This window comes from Sapajus apella, unplaced genomic scaffold, assembly GCF_009761245.1.
Source record: "Sapajus apella isolate SASKATOON/1434 unplaced genomic scaffold, GSC_monkey_1.0 scaffold7, whole genome shotgun sequence".
NCBI classification, from domain to species: domain Eukaryota; kingdom Metazoa; phylum Chordata; class Mammalia; order Primates; family Cebidae; genus Sapajus; species Sapajus apella.
Window position 1 is genome coordinate 32,516,752 of NW_022436947.1, and position 16,919 is coordinate 32,533,670.

Genomic DNA, 16,919 nt, shown 5'->3' on the forward strand with positions numbered 1-16,919 from the left:
ACCAGGGAATCAGAGACTGAGCTCAACCAAAGACAGATCTCAGGACCAAGGAGAGCGCTTTGTGTGGCCAGCCTTGAGGCATTCCTCACATTTTTTGGAAGCTGCTCAAAACTTTCTGCGAAGCTCTATCCTCATAAGCAAAAGATTCTCGCTTAAGAGAACCGCTCCTGAGGCATATCTTGGATCCCCTTGACTTAGGAAAATACCACTTCCACTCATGAATTTCAGGGTTTAAGGATTAAGTATTAGTTAAGGAAAATTATATATATATATATATATATATATATCTCCCCTTAGAAAGACTTTTTTGGGGTTCAAATCCTCAGGCAATGGTTCTCATTCTGATTTTGAAATGGAATCCAGGACTTTATTTTATTGGGGTTTTCTTTCTCAGCTTTTGGGTGATTGCAGCCTAGGTAAATTCTGATTAGCCTATACAGAGTTTATCTCCATAGCTTCTTTTACTGGTCACCTGGTAGCTATGATGTTATTTATGAGTGCCTTACTTCCTTGAGATGCATTGTAAGTTTCTACAGTTGCACAGTCTAATAGAAATATAACATGAGCCACATATGTAATTTTAAATTTTCTAGTAGATACATTTTTAAACAGTAAAAAGAAATAGGTGAAATTAATTTTAATGTTTGTTGTTTAACCCAATAAATCTAAAGTGTTATCAATTAAACAAATGATGAATATTAAACAATTAATGAAGTCGCTTACATTCTGCTTTTTTCCTACTAAATGTCCAAAATCCAAATATACGTGTACTCATGCAGTTTCAGTACAGAGCAGCCGCATTTCACGGGCTTAATTGCCGCCTGTGGTTAGTGATTACTAGATTGGGCAGCACGCTCTAGATGTTAGTGAGCCTGTCTGTACCCCAGCTCCAGGTTTTCTCCCACTTAATCTTCCCAAAACTCATGCATATTGGCCAGAAAAATACCATCATTGTAAGAGGTGACATCAAACCCAGTACTTTTTGTCCTCTATTTACAATAGAGTAGGAGGTAGTTCTGAGAAAAGAATGTTTAACTCTCAAAATAAACCTGTGTATTTTTATTTTCTTAAGTTAACCTAATGTTAACCAGCTATTTATCCATGTAGTGAGCAGAAATATGGAATAATGTATAATGACAGAATAGTCTATACAGTTGTGTTTAATAATGAAGATGGCTAATACTGGATAATATGCTTCTTTCACATGCAAAACATTTTAACATGTAAAAAAGCATACTGTGTTGGGAGGAAAAGGAGCCCTGGAAATGAGGAGACTCAGATAATTTTAGCCTTGCCAGTAGTTAAATTTAGATTCTTAAACAAGTAAATTAACCTGTCTAGCTCAAAGTTTCCTCATCCATAAAATAAAGAATTGGATGTGATATCTCTGAATTCCTTCTACTGCTCCTAAATTGTGTTGACACTGCCCCTTAAGTAAATCCCACTATCATTGTCTCCTCTCCACCCCCACTGCCTGCCCTGAAGCCTGCATAATTTCTTACCTGAACTACCATAGCTAGTCTCCGTAGCAGCTTCTCAAATCTATCCCCGCACAGCCATCAAAGAAACCTTTCTAAATGAAAATCGGATCATCTCATGCTGAATGCCCAGCAGTGGCTTTTACAGCCCATAGCAGTTGTCATGGCCTGCTTTTATCTGCCCCCCTGCCTTTGACTCCTGGGCTCTCCCATATACATCCATTGTTCTAGGTCTGCTAGACTTACACAGTTTGCAGGGTATGACATAGCTTTTGGACTGCCTTAATTCACTCAGACTGCTGTAACAAAGTACCATTGACTGGGTGAGTTAAACAATAGAAACTTATTTCTCATAGTTTTGGAAGCTGGGGAGTCCAAGACCAAGGTGCTGGCCAGTGGGGTTCCTGGTGAGGGCCCTATTCCTGGTTTGCAGATGGCCAGCTTGCTGTATCCTCAGATGGTGGAGAGAGAGCTCATCTGTCATGTCTCTTCTTATACAGGAATTAATCCCATCATGAAGGCTCCACCCTCATGACCTGGTTATGTCCCAAAGTCTGCACCTCTGAATACTATCACACTGAAGGGTAGGGCTTCAGTATATGAATTTGGCGGGAGGACACAAACAGTTTATAGCAAGATTTTGAGAATATTTAGATCAATCTCAAGGTAGAAATTGCTCTTATAAAAACTCAAACATATCATCACTGTTTTGCAGCAGTATGCATGCCATTTTTGAACAGCTTTAATATTTAGATAGGTTTTCCTTATTTTCCAGACAAACCTCTTCCTATGGGATTTTGGGAACTTTGTGCCAGATTTGGTATTTGTAATTACCTAGATAGTCATCTTAATGAATAATTGAGGAAAGTTCCTGGGTTGAGTAACTTGCCAGCATTACACAGTTCACTAAGATTCAAGGATGAACTTAGAACCCAGACTTTCTGTTCTCATTCCAGCCCTCTTTTATGTTCATATATAATATACACAGTGAAGCGATCAGTTTTCCTATTTGAATTCACTTCATCATTCCACTTTTTCTTTATAAAATATTGAATTTATTGGGGACTCACATTCTTCATCCCCTGTTCATCAGCTCCTGCTAATTTGTTTCATTAAAACTTCCATGGATTGAGTTGAATCCTATTCTCTAGATAGAATCAGAAGCAAGCCTTCCTTCTTACTTCCTCCCTCCCCCTTATCCTTGACTTCATGTAATGAAAGGAAGCAAGAATGATGCCCTAATTCCAAAATGTATTTTTGTTTGTAAGTAGGTTAGGACATTATTGCCCAGAGTGGGCAATTGTCTCTGTGTACTTTTTTTTCTCAACTATGAAGTGAGAAATATAAGCTAAATAATTACTGTGATTCCTCCCACTATAAAATTTTTATATACCCAGTAGCTCCTAAAATGGTACATTTCATGCAATAGTCATTTAATAAATACTTAGGGAATTGGTATTTAATGGGACAAAATGTCAGTATGGAGTATAAACAGTTCATTGAACATTATTGTTAATTGCTCACTTTGGGAGAGTAGTATGTGCTATTACTTTTCATAGCAGCTGAAATGAATTATGGAAATATTAGATGTGTTAACTGAATTTTTGTTTTGGTTTGATTTTTGGGTTGTTTTTTGAGACAAAGTCTCACTTTGTTGCCCAGGCTGGAGTACAGTGGCACAGTCTTAGCTCACTGCAACCTCTGCCTCCCAGGTTCAAGTGAGTCTTCTACCTTAGCTACCTGAGTACTGGGATTACAGGCATGAGTCACCACATCTGGCTAATTTTTGTGTTTTTAGTAGGGATAGGGTTTAACCTTGTTGGCCAGGCTGGTCTTGGACTCCTGGCCTCAAATGATCCATCCTCCTCAGCCTCCCAAAGTGCTGGGATTATAGGCGTGAGCCACAGCACCCAGCTGTGTTAACCAGTTTTCCACTATAGTGCAATGTATATATATACACACACACACACTATTATTTGCTCATATCAATAACTTATTGGAAAAACTCTTATTGAGAATTTTCTGTCTTATCTGTTATCTTAATTTAAATTATCTTTTAATTCAAATAGGAATCTATATAACTGTAGTTATTTACTTGTAATTATTTATTTGTCATTACTTAAGAGATGTGAAAGTTATTTTTTACCTAAAAATAATTTTTACATTCAGTTTTTTACGTGAATTTTACAATGTGTTTGGAAAATTTTTAAGATATGCGAGGATGATGAGAGAGCTTAGGTTTAGTAGGTCTCTATAGAATCATGTTGGGTTTCCTTAAATAAAATATTTTAGAACATTTTTAAGTTCCTAGTGAAACCCAGAAGACTCTGAAAAACTATATTCTTGGCTGGCACAATACTGAGAGTAGTGAAGGAAAATCAGGAGAACCTTTTAAACTTAACATATTCGTAATCAATATCCATGACTTTAAAAAATTCAACATATAATGTTGTTTGAAAGGCAACTAGGTTTAGCTGTTAATTCCTACAGATAATTTATAATCAGGTAATCTCTCTGGTTTTCATTCTTTTAAGAAATTTCTGTACTATTTATCATTTTATTTTTGCGAACACTGCATCCATTCTTCTGGGTACATACAAATGGATGCAAACACACCGAATAACAGAAGCTCCATCACAAAAAGCATCAAATTGGATTAGACAGCCAGGGAGGGGCTCTGGGCTGGTAGAAGAAGCTTAAGGTCCTGTCCTGGATTTGCCTGCCTCAGTTATGTAAATGAGTTGGATGGTATTAGACAACCTCTTAAATATGAGTAATTAACTATGGAAAATAAGGTCAGCAAAATCCTGAATTAGAAGAAAGGTCACTTGAATAAAGCAGGAGTCATGGACGACTAACAATTTATAAAGAACAGAATAATTTGGGTCTCTGGGGTTGCATTTATGTGTAAGGTCCTTTCAAATCAAATTAGGAGAGAGGCATTTTCAGAAGTAGTGTCTTGATGTAAAGATAGGTAATTGAAATATTCTTTTGTTTTCCATATTAATCCTCATCAACTGTAGTGCTTTCTACTGACTGTGAAAAATATAAATAGGGGGGAAAAGAATTAAGCCACAGAGGGAAACAGTAGATAGTTAATAGAGTGACATTGAGTCATGGATCGGTCGCATATGTGAGCCAGAATCTCTCCCAGGAATATAATGTGAGGTATGGGAGGACAGTGCGCAGTCAGTTTGCAGCAACAGTAAGATTTCTGTGGTTCAGCTGGAAGAAAAATACATCTGAAAGCCAATAAAAAGCATTTTTCACTTCAGTACCCTGAAATTAGTTCTAAGGACATATGTCTTTGGGGACTTCTGTGTGAGATTAGTGGGAAGGCATTTTCTGCATCTAAGGAATAGAAGAGAGATCAAAATAGTTGAATCTGAGATCTCCCAAGCATTCTCCAAATTAGTCTCCTTTACTTGGCAGCCAGCCAGCCAGCCCCTTGTGTTTGCAGTGAAAAATGGTGGGGCAGGAAGAAAGAAGAAGCAGGTAGAACAGATTCACAGAACATGAGGTGAGGAATTGGAAAGGAAGTTTCTACTCTCTTATCTTCTATTTTTTATTTTATGAGGAAAAATATAGGGAATCTCTTATATGTTCTGTAAAGGAAAATACATGAATGGCACAAGCATTTATTGCATTAGTAATCCTGTGATTATGACTTGCATGGCATGGTCAACATGAGATTTAATACAAATTCTTATGTGACAATATCTGTGGTTTGGAAGAGAGTACTCTAACACTAAGGGTACACTAACAAATTCCAGCTCCATAATTTTCTTGCTCTGTGGCTTGAGGCAAGTTACTTCTCTGACCCTCAGTGTCCTCTTCTGTGAAATGGCAATAGTATTTGGAAATATATCATAGTGTTATTATAAAGATTGTTAATTAATGGATGTAAATATGTCTAAAACAGTGATAGAAGGGTTCGATAAATGCTACCTTTTATTACATAACCCTGTCCTAATATAAAGAGCAAAATGGTCAAAATTTCCTGTTTCCTAATTTGCCTCTTTAGTTCTCATTTCTGATCTTATATAAAATATTAGATATATCAGGGTATACCATTTTATTATTGCTTGACTACTGGATACTGTTTTATTTCTATTTGTTAATAATCTGAAGAAATCAAGTGGGAAGAGTGATGTTTGGTAGCCTGTTCCCTCCTTGGTGTGTCTGAGTCAGTCACAGGCACATGCTGTCGCATGAGCCACGCCCCCGTGTCGGGTTTCTCGTTTCAGGCAGGACTGTGATCTGGCCATACTTGTCACCTCCCAGGCAGATAATGGACAACTAAGCCCAGTATTGGGCAACTGACTTTCCTGGGCAGGCCAGATTCCAGCCCTCCTCACCTTTACTCATCTTGTTCTTTCCATCCAGGATCATCGCCCCTATTCTTTCCCAGAGATGGGCAAACATCTCTCTGTTTTTCTGTTTCTTCTGTGTATACATTATTCCTTTAAAGAGCATGGCTTTGACAGTGGTGGACTTTAGAAATGCCCACGAGAGTATACATTATATTTAGGGGGTATGGTTGTAAATAAAAGGAGTGAAGAAACTTTAAGCCTTTTAGGCATGAAGAAAAGAAGTGTGTGTGTGTGTATGTGTGTGTGTGTGTGTGTGTGTGTGTGTTGTTTAAAGACAGGGATACATTCTGAGAAATGTGTCATTAGGCAATTTTATAGTTGCGTGAATATCATAGACTGTGCTTAAATAAACCTATATGGCATAGCCTACTGTATACCTAGGCTATATGATATAGACTTTTGCTCCTAGGCTACAAACCTCTACAGCATATTACTGTACTGAATGCTGTAGGCAATTGTAACACAATGATAAGTATTTGTATATCCAAACATATCTAAACATTCATAGGAAAGGTACAGTAAAAATGCAGTATAATCTTATGGTACTGCCATTTTACATGTGGTCCATCATTGATTGAAACGTCTTACGTGGTACACTACTACATATGAAAAAGAAAGTATGCAGTTGCAATGAACTTGGAAAGAGAAGGGCAAATGGAAAGCCTTAGATAAAGGAGACACAGGTAAGCAAAATTGCTTCCAGTTTTATTTTTTCTACTCTATTAATCATTTCATAACACTATTTTTCTTTACTAATTAATTACGTTTGTTTTGCATTTTATTTTTCAATTAATAATAAAGGAAGTAAAGGTAAGGTGGAGGGAATTTGTATGAAAAATAGTATGAAAATAAGATGATTGGAGGAAGTAACAAAATTTTAAAATAAAGAATTTATAAATAGGCAGATTGAGATATAAGGTGACTATTGAAAGTTAACATTATTAAGAATTTACTAATAAATGAGATAATGCTTTGCATTCTAGTAACATTTTTTTCTTTGAGATATATTACTATGAGATATATTACTACTGTTACGGCCATTTATAAATGGATAAAATTAGTTTTGAAGATATATTTCTTTGCAATATATTTCTATGAGATTTATTACTAGTATTATGGCCATTTATAAATGAATAAAATTCGTTTTGAAGAGGGAGAACATCTAAGGTCACAAATTAGTAAGGGGACAGATCTGGCATGTGACCCCAGGATTTCTCACCACCATAGGGTCAGATCCCCAGAACTCTTAACCATCATTCCTCTCTTTATGACTATGTAGAAGAAATGAGCTAAGAAGGAAATATAAACATAATAATAACTGGGGAATAAAATAGTTCTGGGGAAAAAGAAAAATAGTGACAGATGAATTGGTAAAAATGACGGAATGAATGAAAGACTATTAAAAGAAAGACAGGAGGCATAAAAAAGAAGAAGTGGTAACACGGAGAGAAGGTCATATAGGCAAGAACTAATTATTCACACTCATCAGAATGTGAGGAGGTGAATTTAATAAATATGTTTCCTTAAATTGTATGTAATTTTGTGTAAAAATTGTATGCAAGAAGGTATAGCTGTATATCACATCACACACTCACTGGTTGGCCTCATAGTTAATAGTTAACTAGTTTGTGCAAAGTGCAAGACTTGGCATTACAGTTACAGAAATACTTTATAGCTTAAGTTGGGAAGAAGAGAGAATTGCATTTTTTAAAAGCTAAACTGTAAACAAGGTGGTAAATGTACATAATAAGCACTAGGTGATAGGGTCTCAGAACAGAAGGGCAGCTCCCTGATGGCGGTGTCCCTCAGCTAAATTGTCATGGGGCAAATGATCTGATCTTGGTGTTAAAGAAAGAGAGGGACCTGAACAGAGTGAGAGGAGTGAGGAACACATTCCAAGAAAAGTGTCTGCAAACAGAGAAAACAGGTGGAATGGGCCTGGTGTGTTAAGGGTGGGCACCATGGACCTGTTTAGCTGGAACAGCCTAAGACTCATGGAAGATAAACTCAGAGTCTTAGGCAGGAGCTGGATTGTAAAGGATTTTGAATAATAGACCAAGGATTTTATTCTGCAGGCAATGAAAATCTAACACGTGGGTAACAGACGCCAGTTGGTGTTTGGGAAGGTTACCATGTCTTACATCTGTTGAACTGTTTGAAATATCTTAAGGTAATTTCCAGTTCTGTGGCATGTAAAGGTGATCACATGCACTTCTGGTTGTGCTATAAATAACAATGCAACTATTTAAAAAATGTGGAATGGCACATCCATAAACATGTTTCTACTTCTATTTTTTAAGGAAAGTGTTCAAAAAAATATTGATGTTGTGATAAAAATTGTGGCACAGCATTTCAGTGGCATGTTGTATGTTAACTTGAAATTATTCTGAATATTATTAGCAATATGAAAAATATTTATGAAAGTGTTGACTTCAAAAATTAAAAATTTAAGATTGCAACTTCTTTGAAATTATGAGGACACACACACACACACACACACACACGCGCGCGCAGAGATACACACATTCAAACAGGAACTGTAAGGGAAGCCTGATAAAATAAAGATGAGGGTTTGTGAGGAATGTTATTATTTCCCATAGTGTTGTCTAAGGTAAAGAAAGATGAGTGATGAATAGGATAAATTGCAGCAGAAGGAGTAAAGTGAGTTAAAAGAGTTGCATTGATCTTTTAGGAACTCTTAATCTGGGTGGTTGAACCTTCTATTGTATGGACAATAGGTGTTTAGGGGTTTCTGAATTTATTGAGTTATGGTTCCATATCTTTCGACAGATTCTAACCTAATGATCAGACAATTAAAAAATATATCAGAGTGCCTGGTTTTTAATGTGTTCCCAAAACATCATTGTAACAACTGTAATAAAAGATAATTTGTTATTTTTTTCTAGGAACAGGTGGTAAACTTTACAGTTTAGAAAATATTTGAAAATATACGATTAAAAAGATACCTTCCAGCTAGGGTGATTTTAGTGAGTTTCGTTAAAATAGAATTATGAAGCTTTTTTCTATTTTAGTTCTACAGATGAATTGCTTCTGCATTATTCAAATATGGTGCTAGATGTCAGCAGTAAAGTTATTTAAAAAATAAACTTGTATGTAGTATATTCTTACATAGAGATATATTCTGGAGAGAATGATTCCAGAAAGGGTGTGTGTATGTGGGTTTAAATATATGATGAGAAAGAGGTAGGAAAAAATTACCTCAGTACTTGAACACACTTCAGCAATGTGTGGCTGTTTGGGAGATTATTGCTATAGCAACAGAAACTCAGAGAAAATGGTAATAAGTCTTGTTTTACAACTAGTGTTAGAAATGGAAATTATTTGTTCTGGGAACACTGGTTGTATTTCTGTTAAGTGATTGGACGTTTCTGGAGCTGGCCAGTCCCAGGGAAGTAGTTAGGTTGAATCATGTGAAATTGCTGATATTTGACTTTTTTTGACCTCCAAAACAGCAATTTCATAGATTGGATTCTTAATATGTTTTCTATTTCTTACAACCTTCTTTTTCTTTCTTCTTATTTCTATCTCTTGTTATATCCTTCCAAATTTCAGTTATGATTACATTATTTATTCTGTTCTTTAAATTGTCTGATACATTTTCATGTATACCAAGGTAATTCTCACTAAGATGACTTTAAATACAATGCTGCAATTAGACATATGTTTTGAATAAGATTTATGTTATAGTGACACACCCCATGTCTACATTGTCATTATACATATATTAGTAGCTGTAAAGAAGCTCTATATAAAGTGTTGCAAATATATACTACACGAGAAATTCTGGTTCGTTTCAGTTTTTCTTTTTTTTAAAGGCATCTAGCATTTTGACTACTTTCATTCACAGATATTCTTTTTTTAAGGAATCATTCTTAGTTATCACAAAACCACAGTTCTTTTGTAAAAGCAGTGGTTTGGAAAACCCGTATATACTCTAAACAAGGTGGAACATGAGTGGTCAGGAGATGGTGATTGAAAGAACAAGAAGAAGTGAGCTGAGAATTAATGAATGTGAGATGACTGTCTTCACACACAAAAAAGCAAATTTCAATCTTGGTGTTTTGATAGTACCCAGATTCAGAAAGTAACTCAGTCTCTACTATGCTCTCAAAATATTGAAAAATGTACCAATTTGCATCAAAAACATTTTTTTCGGTCTTTCCGCTTAACTCAGCATTATGACGCCTTTCTAGAATTTTGGCATTTTGCCTATCAGTAAATTATGAAAAAGCAATAGGATATCGGTCTGCTGTGCCATCAAATTATCTGTGGGGTTCCTGGGTCTCTGTACAGTATTTACAGAAACAGATGACTCCTGTGACACTTTCACCAAATGACATGACACTTAACTTCTCTCCACTATGCAGATCTGCAGTGTTGAGAAACATTCTTTGATGACTGTGAGCTTCTGGGTATAACAGCATTTCAGCATACAGGAAATAAATGTTTGGTTAATTCATTTTCCCCCCCTAGTTTATGGGCTACTTTAACAAAAACTTTATCTCATGTTCAGCCAGCTAGCTGACATTCTTTTTACTTCCTGAAGAAGAATTTCAAAAGAAAAGCATCAGTCATTTCTGTGCTAGGAGAACGTGTAAAGACATTGCAGAAAAAAACTGGCAATGAGTGAACTGGGACAGTTATAATGGCCTGCTAAATAATGCCAAAAATAAATATCATGAACATAAACTAACTCTTTCATTCTGGATGAAGTCCTGAAAGAATCATCTACTCATCTTTTCATTCATAGATAGTATCTGTTTTATTTTTATTTATTTTAAAAAATATGTAGCATCTGCTATGTGCCGGGCACTGATGTAAGTAATTTATGAATATTAATTCATTTAATCCTCATAATAGCCTTCTGAAGAAGGTACTGTATTATCCTGATTTTACACATAAGGAAACTGAGGCACATGGGTGAATATACCACACATGCATTACGATGTTTAGAACTATAACATTGGCATAGAAAGTACTTTATTAAAAGCTGAACATTTCTGATTATATCTATTTTTTTAAATTTAGAGAAAGGGTCTCACTCTGTTGCCCAGGATGGAATACAGTGGTCCAGTCACAGTTCATTGCAGCCTTGACTTTTTGGGCTTAAGTGACCCTTCTACCACAGCCTCCCGAGTAGCTGGTACTATTACAGGTGTGCACCATTACACCCAGCTAATTTTTTTTTTTTAATGTAGAGACAAGGTCTCACTGTGTTGCCCAGGCTGCTCTTGAACCACTGGGCTCAAGCAGCCTTTCCGGCTTGCCCTCCCAAAGTATTTGGATTACAGGTGTGAGCTACCATGCCCAGCCTGTATCTACTTTAATCAAAATTTATATATATATATATATATAGGTTTAAATGAAAAAAATATTTCTGTGAAAAAGCACATCTAATATGTTTTGTGTGCTTAAAATGGATACTAAGTTATATTATGTAGAAAATTAGTTACATTCCAGTAATGGATAGGTCTGGACAATCTGAGAGATTGAGGGAAGCAGAAAGCAGCGTGTACATTTTGGTGCCATGAGTCACCTCCCTGGGCCCCCAAAGTGGAACTACCTCTTTCAGAGTGTGTTAAACTGGATGACAAAAGATAATAACCTGATAAGCTTAAAATGAGATACCTCAAATTACATTTTGGAAGACAGTTGGTTTTGTGGAAGGCGTAATCATTGTTAGGTCAATATAAAGAATTAGTTCAAATGACCTCCTTCTACATGGCAGTCCCAGGAGTCCTGCTTTGGTAGAATAGTATCCATTCTTGTCATAAGATGGCAGATTCAGTGATAGATTGTGAGGAGCCTGTTAAACCCAGTACCTCTATTTACCAAAAATTGTTTTGAGTAGCCCAGTGAGTAACCACTGCCGCAAAGTAACAGGCACAGTGGGAGCCATAGCGAGACGTGGGCCTGCAGAAGCATTTCGTGTTTAATGGGTCTGGGACCGTAGTGAAGCAGTGTGCTGAAATAATTCTGATTAGGCTCGGTCAGGCAAGCTGCATAATCAAGACTCGTCTCTCCTCCATTGAGCCCTTACTGTTCAGAGCACAATCACAGTTTAAAGTACCATTTTAAGTAGTCCTTCCACTGTTCTTTAAAATGCAACCTTCTTTCAAGTTGGTGTGCGAGCCTTCTTTATACCTGTGGGAATGGCTAACTAGGAAAAGAAAGCGTTATGTTAACATATTAATAGGAAAACATGGGCAAATTCTTCTTTCCAATGGAAATGCGTATTTAAATTTTATAAATGAACTTTAAAGAAATGATTGGAAAATACCAAAAGGGTAACACTGTAAATCATACTGTCTAGGCTAATTTCTGTTATCAGTAGTATGTGTTGTATCAGTGACTAGGCAGCTGATTAGTTTCTGTTTCCTATCAGCTGGTACTACTAGTAACACATATACATAGCAGTAGATATACAATCAAGAGGAAATAAGTTTAAAAACTTCCCTCCCTACTTCTTTTATCTTTTGAAAGAATGAAAATAAATCAGAAAATGATTTCCATTTTTCAAGTTTTTATTAGCTAAGTCGAAGTTCTTTGGGAGACATTAAGCAGAGAAATGGATGTGCAGAGATAGGAGCCAGTCGGGATTCTCTGATGTCTCTACTTGGTTGAGTTTCAGAGGTCATGTGATTACAGTCATTGTTGATCTCTCTGACAATATGCTTTGAAGAAGATTAGGTTACATGTTGATTGTGCTTTTGTGAGGAAGGGCATTATTCTAAGCAGGTCTTTAAGAAATACTGAAAAGAGCTTCAAAGAAATATATTCACCCATTGTTCACACAACAGTCACTGTAATAAATGCAGAACAGATTTTCAGGTTTATTCTTAGGAAGTAAATAAGTGTAATTGAAAATACAGTAAATGGACACTTTCAAAACTTGAATCATAGCTAGTGAATGACTTATAAATCTGCTCCTCTTGAAGTTTTTCCAGAGAACCTTAAAGCTTGAAAAGCAATCATTAGAAGTTTAAGTAAAATAAGTGGTTAAGGATTTGTGGCAGCTCCAACAATGAGATCCTACTGGACATAATACATTTTAGAAATGCCTTTTATTCCTTTTAAAGGTCTTATCATGAAATATAATCCTAATGTATTTAGCACTCTAATGAACATACCAGCTCACTAATCATTATTTATTTGTGTACGTATGCGCCAATAGCATCTGGCTTAGAGGAAGAATAATAAGCAACATTTTAAAATTCTTCCAGCTTGGACGGGTGAATACTCATGACAGTGGGTACTAGAGAAGCTCAAGAGAGGAATGAAATTCAGAAATCAATAGGTAGGGGGAAAGAAATGAAGAAAAATCGTTATATTTATTTTTACCGAGATCTTAAATTAACTGAATCAAATAGAGTTTCTAGGCTACCATGAAAGAAAAGTCAGAAATGACAGTTGTGAGTCATTGAACAGCAGGTTCTACCATCTATGTGATGTTAGGTTCTGAGGCTGAAATAAAGAAGCCAATCTCAGCAGTTATCGTGTCTTGTCAAAAGTAATAGAAAACCAGCTAGGCATTCTAAAATGTTATTTTGAGTTAGTAAAAGATTTAAAAAGAAAGAAGAAACTGTGTAGCACCCTTACAATTTTCCCCTCATAGGTGAAAATATGGCAGTTTCTTGAAGCAAGATTACCAAATCGTAACCTATTGTGTATTCTGCTAAATCATTTTGAGCAACCAAACAGATTTTTCTTGCTTCTAAATGGATACGAAGAAATGTTTAACCCCCATTGTATTGCCACAAAGCCAGGCTGATCACCCTGGGAGGCCTGGGAGGTCTGAGCAGCTTTGGATTGGCTGTCAGGAGCAGGACTTTAACATTTTACTGCACATGGGCCAGCCACAGCAGGGTTCAATTGCCAGTGCTTTTATCTGCAGAAATGTGCTGGGATGGGCACTTTGTTTAAAATTTCCCTTTGCTACTGGAAGGAAATGGAAAGCAGTAAGATAACTTCATTTGTAAGGTAATATCTGTGCTTGTCTATATACTTTATGGAAAGTAATATTTGACAGTTCTGGGATCAGTTGATTTTTGTTCCTACTCTCAGGTATCCTTTTAATAATTTGTTTAAAATTGAAGCCCAAATTAGAATTGTATTGTTATAATTGAATTGTAATGTATAATTGAATCGTAATGTTATAGGCATATGCCACCTATAACAGCTTGTCTGAAGCTTGATATTCTCTGTTCATTGATTTGGTTTTATTTCATGTGCCATTGGTTAGTGGAGTTTGTTTCACATAGCTTGTTTAACACTTAAAAGAAGAACTTTGGCAGGGCATCTGACAGATATGGTTTGATTATTTTTAGTAGCAAAATGTGAACATTATGTAAAGAAAAATTAAGTGCTGGTATGTTTGTCATTAGGGTACATATATAGCCGTGTTAAGGTATAATTTTAATGTTTTTGTCATTCTTTGTGTGGATATTTGCTTTCAATGGTCTCACGGACCATTTTCGTATTACCTTAAGACAATTTTCTAGTTAGGCCTTATTCTCCCTTGTTTTCTGTGTGCCTGATGTTTTTAAGGATATTATAATACTTTTTTGTGTGCAAAGTATAGCATAAACTTTACTCCTGTGCCTTTTTTATTAAAAGCAGAACCTATTGTCATTCCCTCTGCACTATCAACTTTACTCCTGTGCCTTTTTTATTAAAAGCAGAACCTATTGTCATTCCCTCTGCACTATCTTCAGAGTTTTCCTTAGTTTTTTTGTATTGATTCTCCTGTATTCCAGAGAGTTCAGTGGTCAAGAGGATGAGAAAAGGTGGATTAAGGGCACATTTTTAAAAAAATCATAATTGGATGTGTTAGCTTTAGCTCTTGAAACATCTTCAAAGACCGTCTGTAAGATTATATTCCATGCTTCTCAGTCCTTTGAACCTCATAAAATGAAACATGGTGTGGTTATACCTAATGCAACCAGGCTAATATCTTGAAACCAAAGTTTTGCATCTTTAGAAACACCCCTTAAAATACTCATTATCTGACTTTTATTACAGCGGACACGAAACAAGTGCATTAAAGACACTCTGCTGTTTTCCTAGGGCAGATTTTCTATTTCTTTTCAGATTTTCCATGAACAATAACAGAATCTGATGAAAGTCACCAGAAAAATAACTTACGTTTGTATATAGTGCTTTATAGTTTGCACTATTCGGTTCGATCCTCTTAACCATCCTCTGCAAAGACAGCAGGTCTTATTAGCCACATTTTAAAGATGAGATAAGTGATATGTAGAGAGACTAGCATGAGCAGCGTGCCTCAAGCTACCCAGCTAGAAATAGGCGAGCTGAATTCCCACCCAGGCATTTGAACCAGTGTCTTTTCCAAAATCTGTGTTGGCTCCATGTGCTGGATGTTTGCTTTAAAGATCAGACTGTTTGAACTAAGCCTCTTAATAGGAAGGCTCTGGCAACAGCTGGTGTTAGGTAGATTAAAAATAAAATCAAAGACTGTTTGGTTGGAAAGTAGAATAATCAAGAGAGTGAGGGAGAAGGGAGAAAGATACCAAAATAACCGAGTGTTGTTTAGAGAAGTGTAGGATAAGGGCAGCATGATACATGGGTTTTATGATTGCCCCTTTCCTTAAAAAGGGTTCGTATCCCTCAGGGCTGCTTTCCCTTGTCCCTGGTCACTTTTGAGAAATTTGCTATGCATCATCACCACAGGTCACTGTGCATTATGAATAGGAATCTACTTTCCCTAAACTTAATACCTCTATTTCATGTCCAGAAAATAAAGGATCAAATCTGTAAACCTTCCCTTTATAATATATATGGCCTAGGTCTCATGTTTATTTACACAGTATTGAGAATAATATTTATTTCTGCTATTGAGTTACATTGACTTGTCATGTCTTCCTTCTTTTCATTCTGAATTTTCTTGCTCTTCAAATGACTATGCTTTTTAGTTTAATTCTGCTACTTTGTCAACCCAGTTCTCTGAATTTCCTGATTATACTCTGATTTTCATGGTTTCTTTCCATTTTTGTCAGGAAATCATACTAGAGATACTGTATTGTGTAATACTTAGCCTTACCCTGAAGTTCAAGTGAAAACTGAAATGCTTTTTGAACCCTGGCCCCATTGAAATGCTTACTGCCATGTCACTGATATAAATAAGGTTGTAAGAATACTCTCTTACTTGGTTCTTTCTTCAGTATTCAAAATGTCTTTATAACTGGGAAGTTCTTATTCGCTTCAGTTGTCTTTGATAGCAATGTACCCCTCAAACCAGTTCTGTTCATCCTGTTATGTATGATTTTTTGAATCAAAAAATAGAATTTTATGTATCTTTTTATATTAACTTTTTATGTCTTATTGAATATAAAATATGTGTAAGTGTAAATTTTTACACATACATTTGATTATTTTTAAATTAGCATTTATTAGTTTTTCTATTGAAGATTATAAAAAAGTTTAAAATAATCAGATACTCAGCACTCAGATACATTATTCTGAGTGAATGATAAAAATATTCTAAAGATTTAAAGATTGACTAGTACATAAAACTGTAAAATTGTCTTTAAATATCTCCCCCTCAAATTATTTTCCCCAAGGTAAATGCTCTTATTCATCTTTTGTACATCTTACCAGAGATACGTTCTATGCATCTAGTGGCCAAAACTGATTTTTTCAAATATACAATTTCAAGTTAACACTATTATCTGATCACTTTGTGAAATTAATTCACTAATTCAACAAATATTTGCTAATGTTCTGTGTTAGGTGTTGTTCCTAGGCACTGGGGATACAGCATGAACAAAACAGACAAAAATCCCTGCTTTCATGAATCCTCCACTCTGGCACATGAGATTTAAAAAAATGAATCAATAAGACATTCAGTAGGTTAGATAGTGTTAAGGAGAAAAATAAAGCAGAGAATGGAGGTGGAGCATCTGATGTAGGTTACCTTTTTGACAAGGCAGCCAAAGAAGTCTCCAAAGGGATGACATAAAATAAAAGCCCTGAAGATGAGGGGGCAAGCAATGTAGATACTGGGAAGAATTGAAGCAACATGTTGGAA

General features: G+C 35.8%; 1 protein-coding gene across 50 annotated transcripts in view; it reads left to right on the forward strand.

Annotated features, from left to right (window-relative positions):
- NRCAM (neuronal cell adhesion molecule) overlaps positions 1 to 16,919 on the forward strand; it is a 315,121-nt gene that overhangs the window by 118,824 nt on the left and 179,378 nt on the right. For 3 of the 50 annotated variants that reach the window (XM_032276247.1, XM_032276249.1, XM_032276255.1), the window contains exon 1: positions 13,472 to 13,852. The exons of the other annotated variants lie outside the window; for them this stretch is intronic. The gene's annotated coding sequence lies outside the window, so the exon portion shown is untranslated. Of the gene's footprint in view, positions 1 to 13,471; positions 13,853 to 16,919 lie in introns of those variants that run through there. 50 annotated transcript variants of the gene reach the window in all.